Source organism: Bolinopsis microptera, unplaced genomic scaffold (assembly GCF_026151205.1).
Source record: "Bolinopsis microptera isolate Bmic1 unplaced genomic scaffold, MBARI_Bmic_1.0 sca1, whole genome shotgun sequence".
Taxonomy (NCBI): Eukaryota; Metazoa; Ctenophora; class Tentaculata; order Lobata; family Bolinopsidae; genus Bolinopsis; species Bolinopsis microptera.
Window position 1 is genome coordinate 177,888 of NW_026971773.1, and position 10,123 is coordinate 188,010.

The following is a 10,123-nucleotide window of genomic DNA, read 5'->3' on the forward strand; positions in this document are numbered from 1 at the left end:
GGCTACTTCTCCGGTATTGCAGCCAGTATCAAGAGGCAAATCGCTGCCCGTCGAACCTTTGACCCAGGTGGTTTCAAGCATTTTCTTAAGGCTTCGTGTAGTAACTCGATGTTTCTTAAGCCTACATCACACGGTGAAGTCCAAAAGATAATATCAGGGCTTAAGAACAAGTCCACACTCGATTGTAAAATTGAGCCATTGAAAATTGCAAACAGCTGCGAAAACTTTACCAGGGCACTAGCTAATGTCATTAACTGTTCGTTCTCCAGTGGTACCTTCCCAAATGCTCTAAAAACTGCGAAAGTCGTTCCTATCCACAAAGGTGGTTCAAAATTGGAAGTAGCTAATTATAGGCCGATCTCTCTTTTGGGATCATTCTCGAAAATTTATGAGAAACTTATGCATGCTCGTGTTTTAGAATTTTTAGATAAGAACGATTCTCTTTTCGAAAATCAATACGGATTTCGGCCAGGAAGATCGTGCGAACATGCACTGCTCAATGCCCAAAATTCTACACTACACTCTCTGAATAAGAAACAAATTTCCCTACTGCTCCTGCTCGATTACAGTAAAGCCTTTGACGTGCTTGATCATAATAATAATAATAATAATAACGCTTTATTTGTATACCGCTTAGGCCGTATAAGCGACCAAAGTCCAAAAAAATGGAGTTGATACTGGCCAACAAAGCGGTGCAGATAAATTTACCTTAGTAGTCCCTTTTCTAATCAAAAATTCAAATTTATAAATTGTAGATTGATCTTAAAGTCCTGCGTCCATGACTACTGAATCACCAAAAATACTGTTCGCACATACAGGATAGGCTTGATGAAATAGATGGGTCTTGAGAGCCTTCTTGAAAACATCCAGTCGAGAGATGGAGCGTAGTGAGTAGGGAAGTGTATTCCAGATTTTAGGAGCAGTGTGAGAGAAAGCACCAGCTGTAGCCCTCAGCCGTGATAAAGGAGGGCGTTCCAGTAGGAAGAAGTCATGGTCCATTCTGACATGATGTTTACTAGTGTCCCTAATTTTGACCATTGTCCTTAGATATTCAGGAGCACAATCGTTTAGGCACTTGAAAACCAGTAACGCTATCTTGAATTTGATTCGCATTGCTACAGGTAAGAAGTGTAATTCAATCATATAGGGTGTGATGGGCTCCTGTCTCAACTTCCCATGAAGTCCGAATATGAATCTCACAGCAGTATTCTGCACTTTTTGAAGTTTCTGGAGAAGTCTTTCAGAAAGGGCACCATAAGTAGCATTTCCATTGTCCAGAATGGAATGAATTGAAGCGTGTACCATTTGGATTTTGAGCTCCTTACTCAGTTTGGAACCTATTCTGCCAAGATTTCGCTGATTTACATAGCAAACTCTGACAACGTTGTTGATCTGTGCCTCTAAATTGAGATGGTTGTCAAAAATAAATCCCAGATTCTTTGCTGACTTGGTAGGTTTAATGGAGCATATGCTGTCAAGATTGAATTCAACTTGTTTTGGAGCTTTGGAGTTTGTAGAGATCTCGATTATCTCACTTTTATTGTCGTTGAGTTTCAGGTAGTTCTCACTCATCCATGATTTGATGTGCTCGAAACATTCTTTCAATTTGCTCTTCATAGATTCAATGTCCATGTCTTTCTTAGGATCAAATGAGAAGTATATCTGAGTATCATCAGCATATAGATGGATTTGGAGACCATGCATACTTGCAATATCTTGTAGCTGTTTAGTGTAAAGGATGAAAAATATAGGACCAAGAATTGAGCCCTGAGGAACTCCAATCTCGAGGTCACAGAGAGAGGAATATTCACCCTTAACACCAACGATAAAGGATCGATTTGACAGGTAGCTTGCAACCCATTGAAGAATAATACCACTAAATCCATAGCTATGTTCGAGTCGTCTCAAAAGTCTTTTGTGATTGATGGTATCAAATGCAGCTGACAAGTCAAGAAGAAGAAGAACAGTATGACTCTTCTTGTCAACTTGGAGGAGTATATCATTATGTACCTTGAGCACTGCAGTTTCACAGCTCATGTTTTTCCGGTAACCTGATTGATTTGCTGCGAAAAGATTGTTCTTATTTAGGTACTCGGAAAACTGTGAGTGGGCACACTTTTCTATAACCTTCGAAATAAAACTGAGGTTACTCACAGGTCTATAGCTTTTCAAGTCGTCTGCATCTAGAGAGGCTTTCTTTAGGACTGGTCGTACTATAGCAGACTTCAGAGCATGTGGAAAATAGCCCTCTTGGAGGGATAGGTTAACTATGAGGGTGATATGAGGGAGCAATTCATCGAGGCAGTGCTTGAGGAGCCATGTTGGAAGAGGATCGAGTTCACACGACTTATTATTCATCGTCTTAGTAATCAGGGAAAGAACCTCTGATCGAGTAACTAATCTGAAAGCTGCAGCAGAGCATGGTAGAGAACTATGTGTATCATTAGGCATCTCTAACTCTTTTACACAAGGTTTGTCTTCAGATTGACTATCAGCACTGGACAGGTTTTCCTCTGAGATAGACCCATAAATCTTCTTTACTTTATCGTCAAAGTAGTTTTTGAGACTTTCTGCAACTGCTTGATGCGTGGGCCCAGAAGGGGACTTCTGAGAAAGATCTTTATCCAGAAGGTTATTTATAATTCTGTATGTAGCTTTTGGATCTCCTTTAGCATCTGTAAGTCGTTTCTCATAATAGCGATTCCGTTCTCTAGAGATGATTAAGGTAGTATCTACACAAGCTTCCCTGTAGATTTCTCTATAATCTTGAGCATCAGCCATACCTTTATGCTTCTTCCAGAGTCTTTCAGCAGCTCTGCGCTTTTTACGGGCATCATTGCAGTTTTCATTCCACCAGTCACTACGACCAGGTATAAAATAGATGTTCTTAGCTGGTGCATGCTTATTAAGAACTGAGGATATAACAGAATCGTATTTGTCGACTGCGTCATCTAAACTAGTTAGCTGGGATGGAGATGGCATGTGGAGTAAAATGTCAGCTTTGAAAGCATCAATATCAATTTTGCTAAACTCACGAACTGTTTTTTGTTCCTTACTTGGCTGCTTTGATGACACATCAATCTCGGGTGCACTAAACTTAACCAGGAAGTGATCTGACGTTGTGCCCGTGTCTTCCACAATTTCAAGCTCTGTGATGTTTAAGTTGTCAGCCGGTGATTCCAATGTTAGCACTAGGTCCAGTGTGCCGCCAGAGATGTGTGTTGGTGAGGAAACATGCTGCTTCAAGCCTTTTGAATGACAGAGTGCCATGAATTGTTTAGCCCAATAGTCTGGATCCTCTACATGAAAGTTGAAATCCCCTGCTAATATAGGAATACCAGATTTAGTTATCAAGGTATCCATGTAATCAGAAAACTGTTCAAGAAACAATTTCTTTCGGGTTTCTTGATATTTCTTATGTGAAGAAACTTGAGTTGATCGATAAAGGACACAAAATCTGATCAAGTGAGATTTTGCTCTGAAGACAGTTTCCAAAACCTCAAAGGAACTAAACTTCACACTGTTTCTTGTCAGGCAGACAACCTTTGGGTCATAGATGAAGGCAACACCGCCACCCCTCCCACGTCTTGGAGCACTAATAATATCATATTTGTGGTCTTTCACCTCAGCGATTTTGGCCTTATCATCAACTCTCAGCCAAGTCTCTGTCAGGAAGCATATATCCACGTTCTCTTCTCTCAGTAGCTCTAGTACAGATACCGTTTTGTTGCAAATGGATCTTGCATTAAAGGTTGCCATTTTCAGAGCATGGGGTGGACTGTGATGGTGTCCTGGTGTCACATCATGTTTTTTGAGTCATATTCTGTATTCATCATTAGCCTCTGTATCTCTCTGGCAATGATTGGACACTCCATTGATGCTGCATTGTGGGACTTGTGCTGTGCTTTATCACTGGGATTCTTCGAGTCTTTGCACCTGGCACAGCACTTTGCTTCACTTTTGGACTTGTTACTGCAATCTTTAGACAGGTGGTTTCCTGAGCAGCGGAAGCAAGTTGGATCATCAACCTTGGTAGGACAGTTTGTAGAAGTGTGACCAATTCCTTGACAATGGTAACAAAAAACAACATGAACTCGATCGGACACAGGATGGCAGGTATTTCCAAAATAAAGAGCTCTTCCTTGGTCATTCATGATGCAAGATCGGATAGCAGGAGAGACTTTAAGTGCAAATGTGAAATACTTGCTATTTTCAGTAAAACGTGACATGTACACAACCTCCAATTTGTGACCAGCATCCACAAGCTTGCGTACTCCGTCATTTTTGGCCAAGATGGACGGTTTCAGTAGCGATCTGCACTTATCTCTTAGTTTATCATCATCGTCTGCTGTAAGTCTGCGGAAGGCATCGTCCCTATGGACGTTCTCTATTGTTAACTTTGGATACATCTTCTTCGCTTCACGCAAAGTAAATCCCTTTGAAGAATCTTCATCAATCAACTGAGTAGCATTTTGCCTTGCCTCTGAATCAGGAAAACCAATAGCGATAGAGTTATTGGATTTGTTAACCTTTACAAAGTCCGTTTGTACTGATGACAATTTCTCACATACATTATTGCAAACGGACTCAGCGGACTCAGCTGTGACATCTTCAGGGGGAGATAATATAAGCACTGAACTCTTGGACTGGATCCTAGAACGAGGTGCCAATTGCTGCATCTGTGGAGGACTGCCCATGGTAGATGCCTGGAATACCTCCTGCTGTCTTTCCTGCGACTTGTTAGTGAATAGATCGGACATAAGGAATTTTTGAGAGTTAGAACTTTGGGGCCCTGATGGACCAAGCTTAGCATCAATAGCATCATGAACACTTTTAAGGATATCAACTTTGAAATCTTTCATTTCACTTCTGAACTGATCACTGTCCATACCACCCGATACAACCTGTTCAGAGTCTGCGTCATTACCCGTCTCGAAGGAGATTTTCTTGTTGTCGGTCAGATTACCTGTAGTTATGCAGTTGGGACAGAACCACCAGGTACAGGGGTTCTTCTCCATAGCTGCAAGGACGTCACTTGAGAGGGGAATCGTTAAACAGAGGTTGTGGTACTTAGATTTACATTTCATGCATTCCAAAAGCTGGTCACCCGGCTGAGCATTGCAGGATTTGCAAGCGCCACTTGAAGCAATGTGACCTAATCCAGGGTCAAAATCTTGGGTTTTGGACCACGTGATTAGAAGCTTCCCTCGTGGGGTTCGCCCGTCAATCTTTAACTTTAAGCAATCAGACATTGTAGTACTTGTATAGTACTTGTATAGTACTTGTATAGTACCGTTAAAGGCACAGCACCAACAATGTGCAGTAGCAGGGGCAACTGGCAGTTAAAAATTGCCGATATAACAGAGATAAGGGAGCTCTGTTTTCAACACGTAACAAAACTGCAAAATACTTATATACATGAGACCTTACTTAAGAAGCTTGACCATTGTGGGATCAGGGGAGTCGCGCACGAATGGTTTAGATCTTACCTTTGTAATCGATCTCAATACGTAACTTTAAACGGAACTTGCTCTTCTAGCATGCCCATAGTTTACGGCGTACCTCAGGGTAGCATTTTAGGACCTCTCTTATTTGTAATTTATATAAACGACCTACCTGGAATTAGTGATTTTGCAAAGTTCATCCTTTATGCCGACGACGCAAACATATTAATTAGTGGAACCACCCTAGAAGAAATACAATTAAAAGCTAATCAGCTAATTTTACGTCTTGTAGATTGGGTAGGTGCTAATGGGCTATCTTTAAATGTAAAAAAGACGTGTTACATGATTTTCACTAGAAAAAGAATCGACTTCAGCGGCTTTAATTTGTCCATTGACAACACTGTAATCGAACGTAAGACTGAAGCAAGATTTTTAGGAGTGATCCTAGACGAAAAGCTCACTTGGCAAAAACACATTACGGCAGTTAGAATAAAGATGGGTCGCTACCTCGGAGTTATGTATAAGCTAAAGCACCTTCTACCTTTGTATCACGTTGCGACCCCCACGGTCGTTTCACTATGGTGGGTGTCAAGTAATTTGCGAGCCGCACGAGAAATCTCAGGTGCAACTGTACGAGAAGAACTCGCGTGCGCGAAGCGATAATCTCAGTGCTAAATAGTTACTGCGTGCACTGTCAAGTCACATTTAGAAAGTTCCAGACTATTTGATGTTATGTGTTAACTTTTTTGATGGTGTGATCGCTATGTTGACAAAAAGCTTATCTCTGGGCGATCTGGCTTTTAAAATTTTTTGACTTGCAGCACTTTCTTAATCAATTATTCTTATTTGCTTACATGGGGACCCGGCCTGGGGTTTACTGTATAAATACTTAAGTCTTGGTATTGAGACTATTAAATCAGTTAAAAGCCATAATTTTAGTCACAATATTTACAGAATGGAGCTTCCAAACTAACCACATAATTCAAATTTGTATTATTGGTATCCTAAGAATAATACATAATATGTAACAGAACTAAAGTTCATCTGTATAATAAATTAACAATATTACATACGTCAGTGCTTCAAAGAACTATGTTTTTGAAGAAGTTTCAAAGTTAATATTTGGTTCCATATCGGGTAAAACTATTAAAGGGCATGATAACAGGAAAATAGACTGATATCATACTGTTTCCGGTCTAGTAGCCAAATCTCTAGACGGGTACTCTGTTACTTGTCGTTTGTGATAACATAAAAAGGTGGTATGTGGTAGATATTTATATAGCATACTCTACAATCTAGATCTTTAAAACGAAGTAAGAGTTATCACGCTTATATTAGTCGTTTATCTCTCCGTTAAATCTACAATTCTAACATCATTGGGCTTGTCGAACTACAGTTGTACGTGTCGAACTTGAGTATGTGTACCGAATTTACCGTGGTAAAAAACATCTTCACACCGTGAACTGTGCAAAAAGCTACAAAAGGTTCGCCTTAAGATAGTCTATCAATAATTTAAGGAGGCTTTGTCGAGACAACCTATACGCCCGTTTTACAGGGCAGCCCAGAAGTATTTGGTTCTGAAACAATTCAAGATTTAAATCTAATCCCTTTAAAGTAAGCGGCTCAGTTACTTACATATTATTACCAAAACAATTAAAATATACCCAACTACAATCTATAGCCTATTTTCTAATAATAGAACAATCTTCAGCCAACATGGCAATTAGAATGTTACGGGAGTGAGCAAAATAAGAATTATTTCCTGAAACTTCTATACAAATTTCCCTGTCAACTTTACCCTTAACCCGATTCCTGACCAATGTTACTTCCTCAAACAATTAACTACACCATTAACAACTGAGCTTCTATACTTGATATTCAAATGAAGCGGTAAGTAAAAATTGATAATATAACTAAATAATTTCCTAAAGTTTGGGAGCATCTCTTGACATATACAGTCGTAGATCTCAACCCAGCTTCTTCACAATATAATATGTCCCTAGAGAAGACAGAAATGCCGCGTTGACTGAACGGTAATTTTCCTGAGAAGATTTCCGATAACGTCGGTAAACGAGTTGGGGCCAGAAGTCTCTCCATCAAATGCAATGAATAAGTGTCTGAATGGCAGTTCTATGCTGTGAAGGCAGCAAATACATCTTTGCAATTCCCGTCCAAGATTCTTCTCCAAGAGGGCTATAATCCCATTGTGACCGGTGAGGTCACAAGATCTAATTGGCGGTGTGTCGATCCCCACCTCCTTACAATGCGTTCAAGGTGGCAGCAGCTGAAAGTGGAAAACTGAGCAAACATTTGAAATAGTTTTTTAGAGTTAAGTAGAATTTTTACGAGCAATTTTACAGATTATTTTGATTTAATTGACTTTAATGTTGATGAAAAACTTACCGGTTCCATTCTCCGTGGCTGCAAATCCAAGGTAACGACCAGATGGCTGCGTTACAAGGGTCGTGTTTCTCAGTAACCTTCTGAAAAACGTTATCCTGTGGTTAACGTTTTTCAGTTTCAGCCCTTTTGACTTAGTAATTGATTACTAAAAACTACGTTTCTCCGTGTTTTAAGCTATTCCAATCATTTTGAGTCAAAAAGTTTGTAAATTTTTGCTAATTATCTAATTGATAATTATCCAATTAACTGATTATCTGACGTAAAATTGTCTTCCTGATAATATGAACACCCTCGATTAATCTGCAACCTTTTAAGATGTTCACAACTAAAGATATTCGACAAACAAGAAAAGTGGATTTAAGTGGTAGAGTGGCAAAAAGTGGCCTAAAGACAAGTGGAAAAGTTTGGAAAAGTTGGTCAGCCATAAAGGGCACCTTATGGGATTCAAAAACGTCAAAAATCTTTTGTAAGCTTTGTGTGTCGGCAGATCGAATTTTTCAGACCGATCTGTCTGTATAGTCAGGGACGAAACGGAATCTCGTTAGCTTTTCGTGTTAAAAGCGATTTCTCAACGGTTATCACCTCTCTAGATGATTCTTAAAACATTTGGACTTCATTGCATTTTTGAAATAAATGCAATGAGGGCGTTTTCGGCCACACCCCTTTTCAGGGTTTCGCGGTTACTCGAATTTTTGTATTTCAGCCCAGGAAGGTTTTAAAGACTATTCCGATACACCAAAATGTGCCTAATAGCCACATTTATATACAACTTATGAAGCAACATATACCTTAAAATGCTTCGTTTCGGAAATATGGCCGAAAAACGGTTTTTGGCTTGACGCAGTTCATATTTATCGTGATTTTTGGCATTTTCGCCTAGGAAGGTCGCAGAGACTATTCTGATACACTAAAATGTACATAATGGCCACATTTATATACAACTTATGAAGCAACATATACCCTAAAAGGCTTACTTTCGGAAATGTGGCTGAAAAACGAATTTTTGCCGAGCGAACAAGACAGTATTCACAAATGGGCTATTGGACTGTTAACTAAAAAGGTCTTAAAGAAGACTCATGAGGAACATAGCATTTGTCACAAGATGTAAGATGACTCACTTTGTGTCCAGAAACACTCTCAAAATTTGTAGAATAATCTACTTTATTGGGCATCTCTCTTAATGGACCAGGACAGCAGCATATTTGTGTCTTACGAAAGGGCAATTTTTCAAAATTACGGTTTCTTTAGTAAAGGTCAAAGTAAAGGTCAAAGGGTCAGTTGCTAACAGCAAATTGTTTGCAATTGCCGACTCATGCACATCATATACTCAAAAACGTTCACTTTAGGAGTGATTAGTAAATAAGTTTAACTATACTGCATGATTTGTGAAAACTCCAACAATTTTTCATTGGCACCAATTTAGCCAAAATGTAATGACCAAAATTCAACTTTTAATTCATTCATTCCATAAAACCATATTGTTGCTTGACCGCTGACCAGTACCCCACTTTATAATTATAATTGACTTCACTGCCTCGACCAATATTGGTCTGTAATCCCTGGATTGAGATCGGTTGGCTGCAGTTTAATTTAGCTCATTTACCATTTAAATAGTAATACCGCAGTGGTTTGGTTCGCATAGATTTTCCCATCGTATGATAATGTGTGTCATTCCCTCGTTTTTTAATCAAGTGGTTACTAGCTAGCTCTTTTGTTATTACAGCTGCCTCGAGATCTTATCTAGAGCACTAATGCATTAGTACTAGAACACTAGAACTGTAATTCTAGAACTTCAGATTAAGATTACTTGACTGAATGGCAGGGTTCGAGATTCGACTCTAAAACTCTCAGTTTAGGAGTGATTAGTAGATGCATGATGTGCGAAAACTCCAACTAGACAAGGATCATGCTTAATCAAAGTGTTCCTCGACTTGAACTTAAGTCTCGTAAGCCCAAACTGGAGTTTGGGCCACTGAATCGAATACAACCTGATATTAATTTTAGGATTTCGGGAAATTCATTCAGATTTTTATTCTTTGGTTTTTCAATTGAGCTACGAATCCGAGTTTGAGTTGATAACACCGAATTTCCTGTTTGACTCTCAAAGAGAGAAACCAAGGCGTAGGTTCCTCTTTTTGGCTCTGAGATCCAACTTTAAGATCGGACTTCGGAGATCATTGCGTCGGAGATCGTGTAAGTGTAACATCAGTACCGGAGATAAGACTTTTTTGCTTGATATTGGACCTATAAATCTAATGATATATTCGAAACAGCAC

General features: G+C 39.4%; 1 long non-coding RNA gene across 1 annotated transcript; it reads right to left on the reverse strand.

Moving 5' to 3' along the window:
- Nucleotides 1-6,467: 6,467 nt before the first annotated feature.
- On the reverse strand, nt 6,468-7,914 carry LOC134825644 (uncharacterized). The gene is made up of 2 exons (XR_010161588.1): nt 7,848-7,914; nt 6,468-7,728 (listed from the first exon to the last, which is right to left on the reverse strand). It is a non-coding gene; the product is annotated as an uncharacterized LOC134825644 (long non-coding RNA).
- Nucleotides 7,915-10,123: the final 2,209 nt, after the last annotated feature.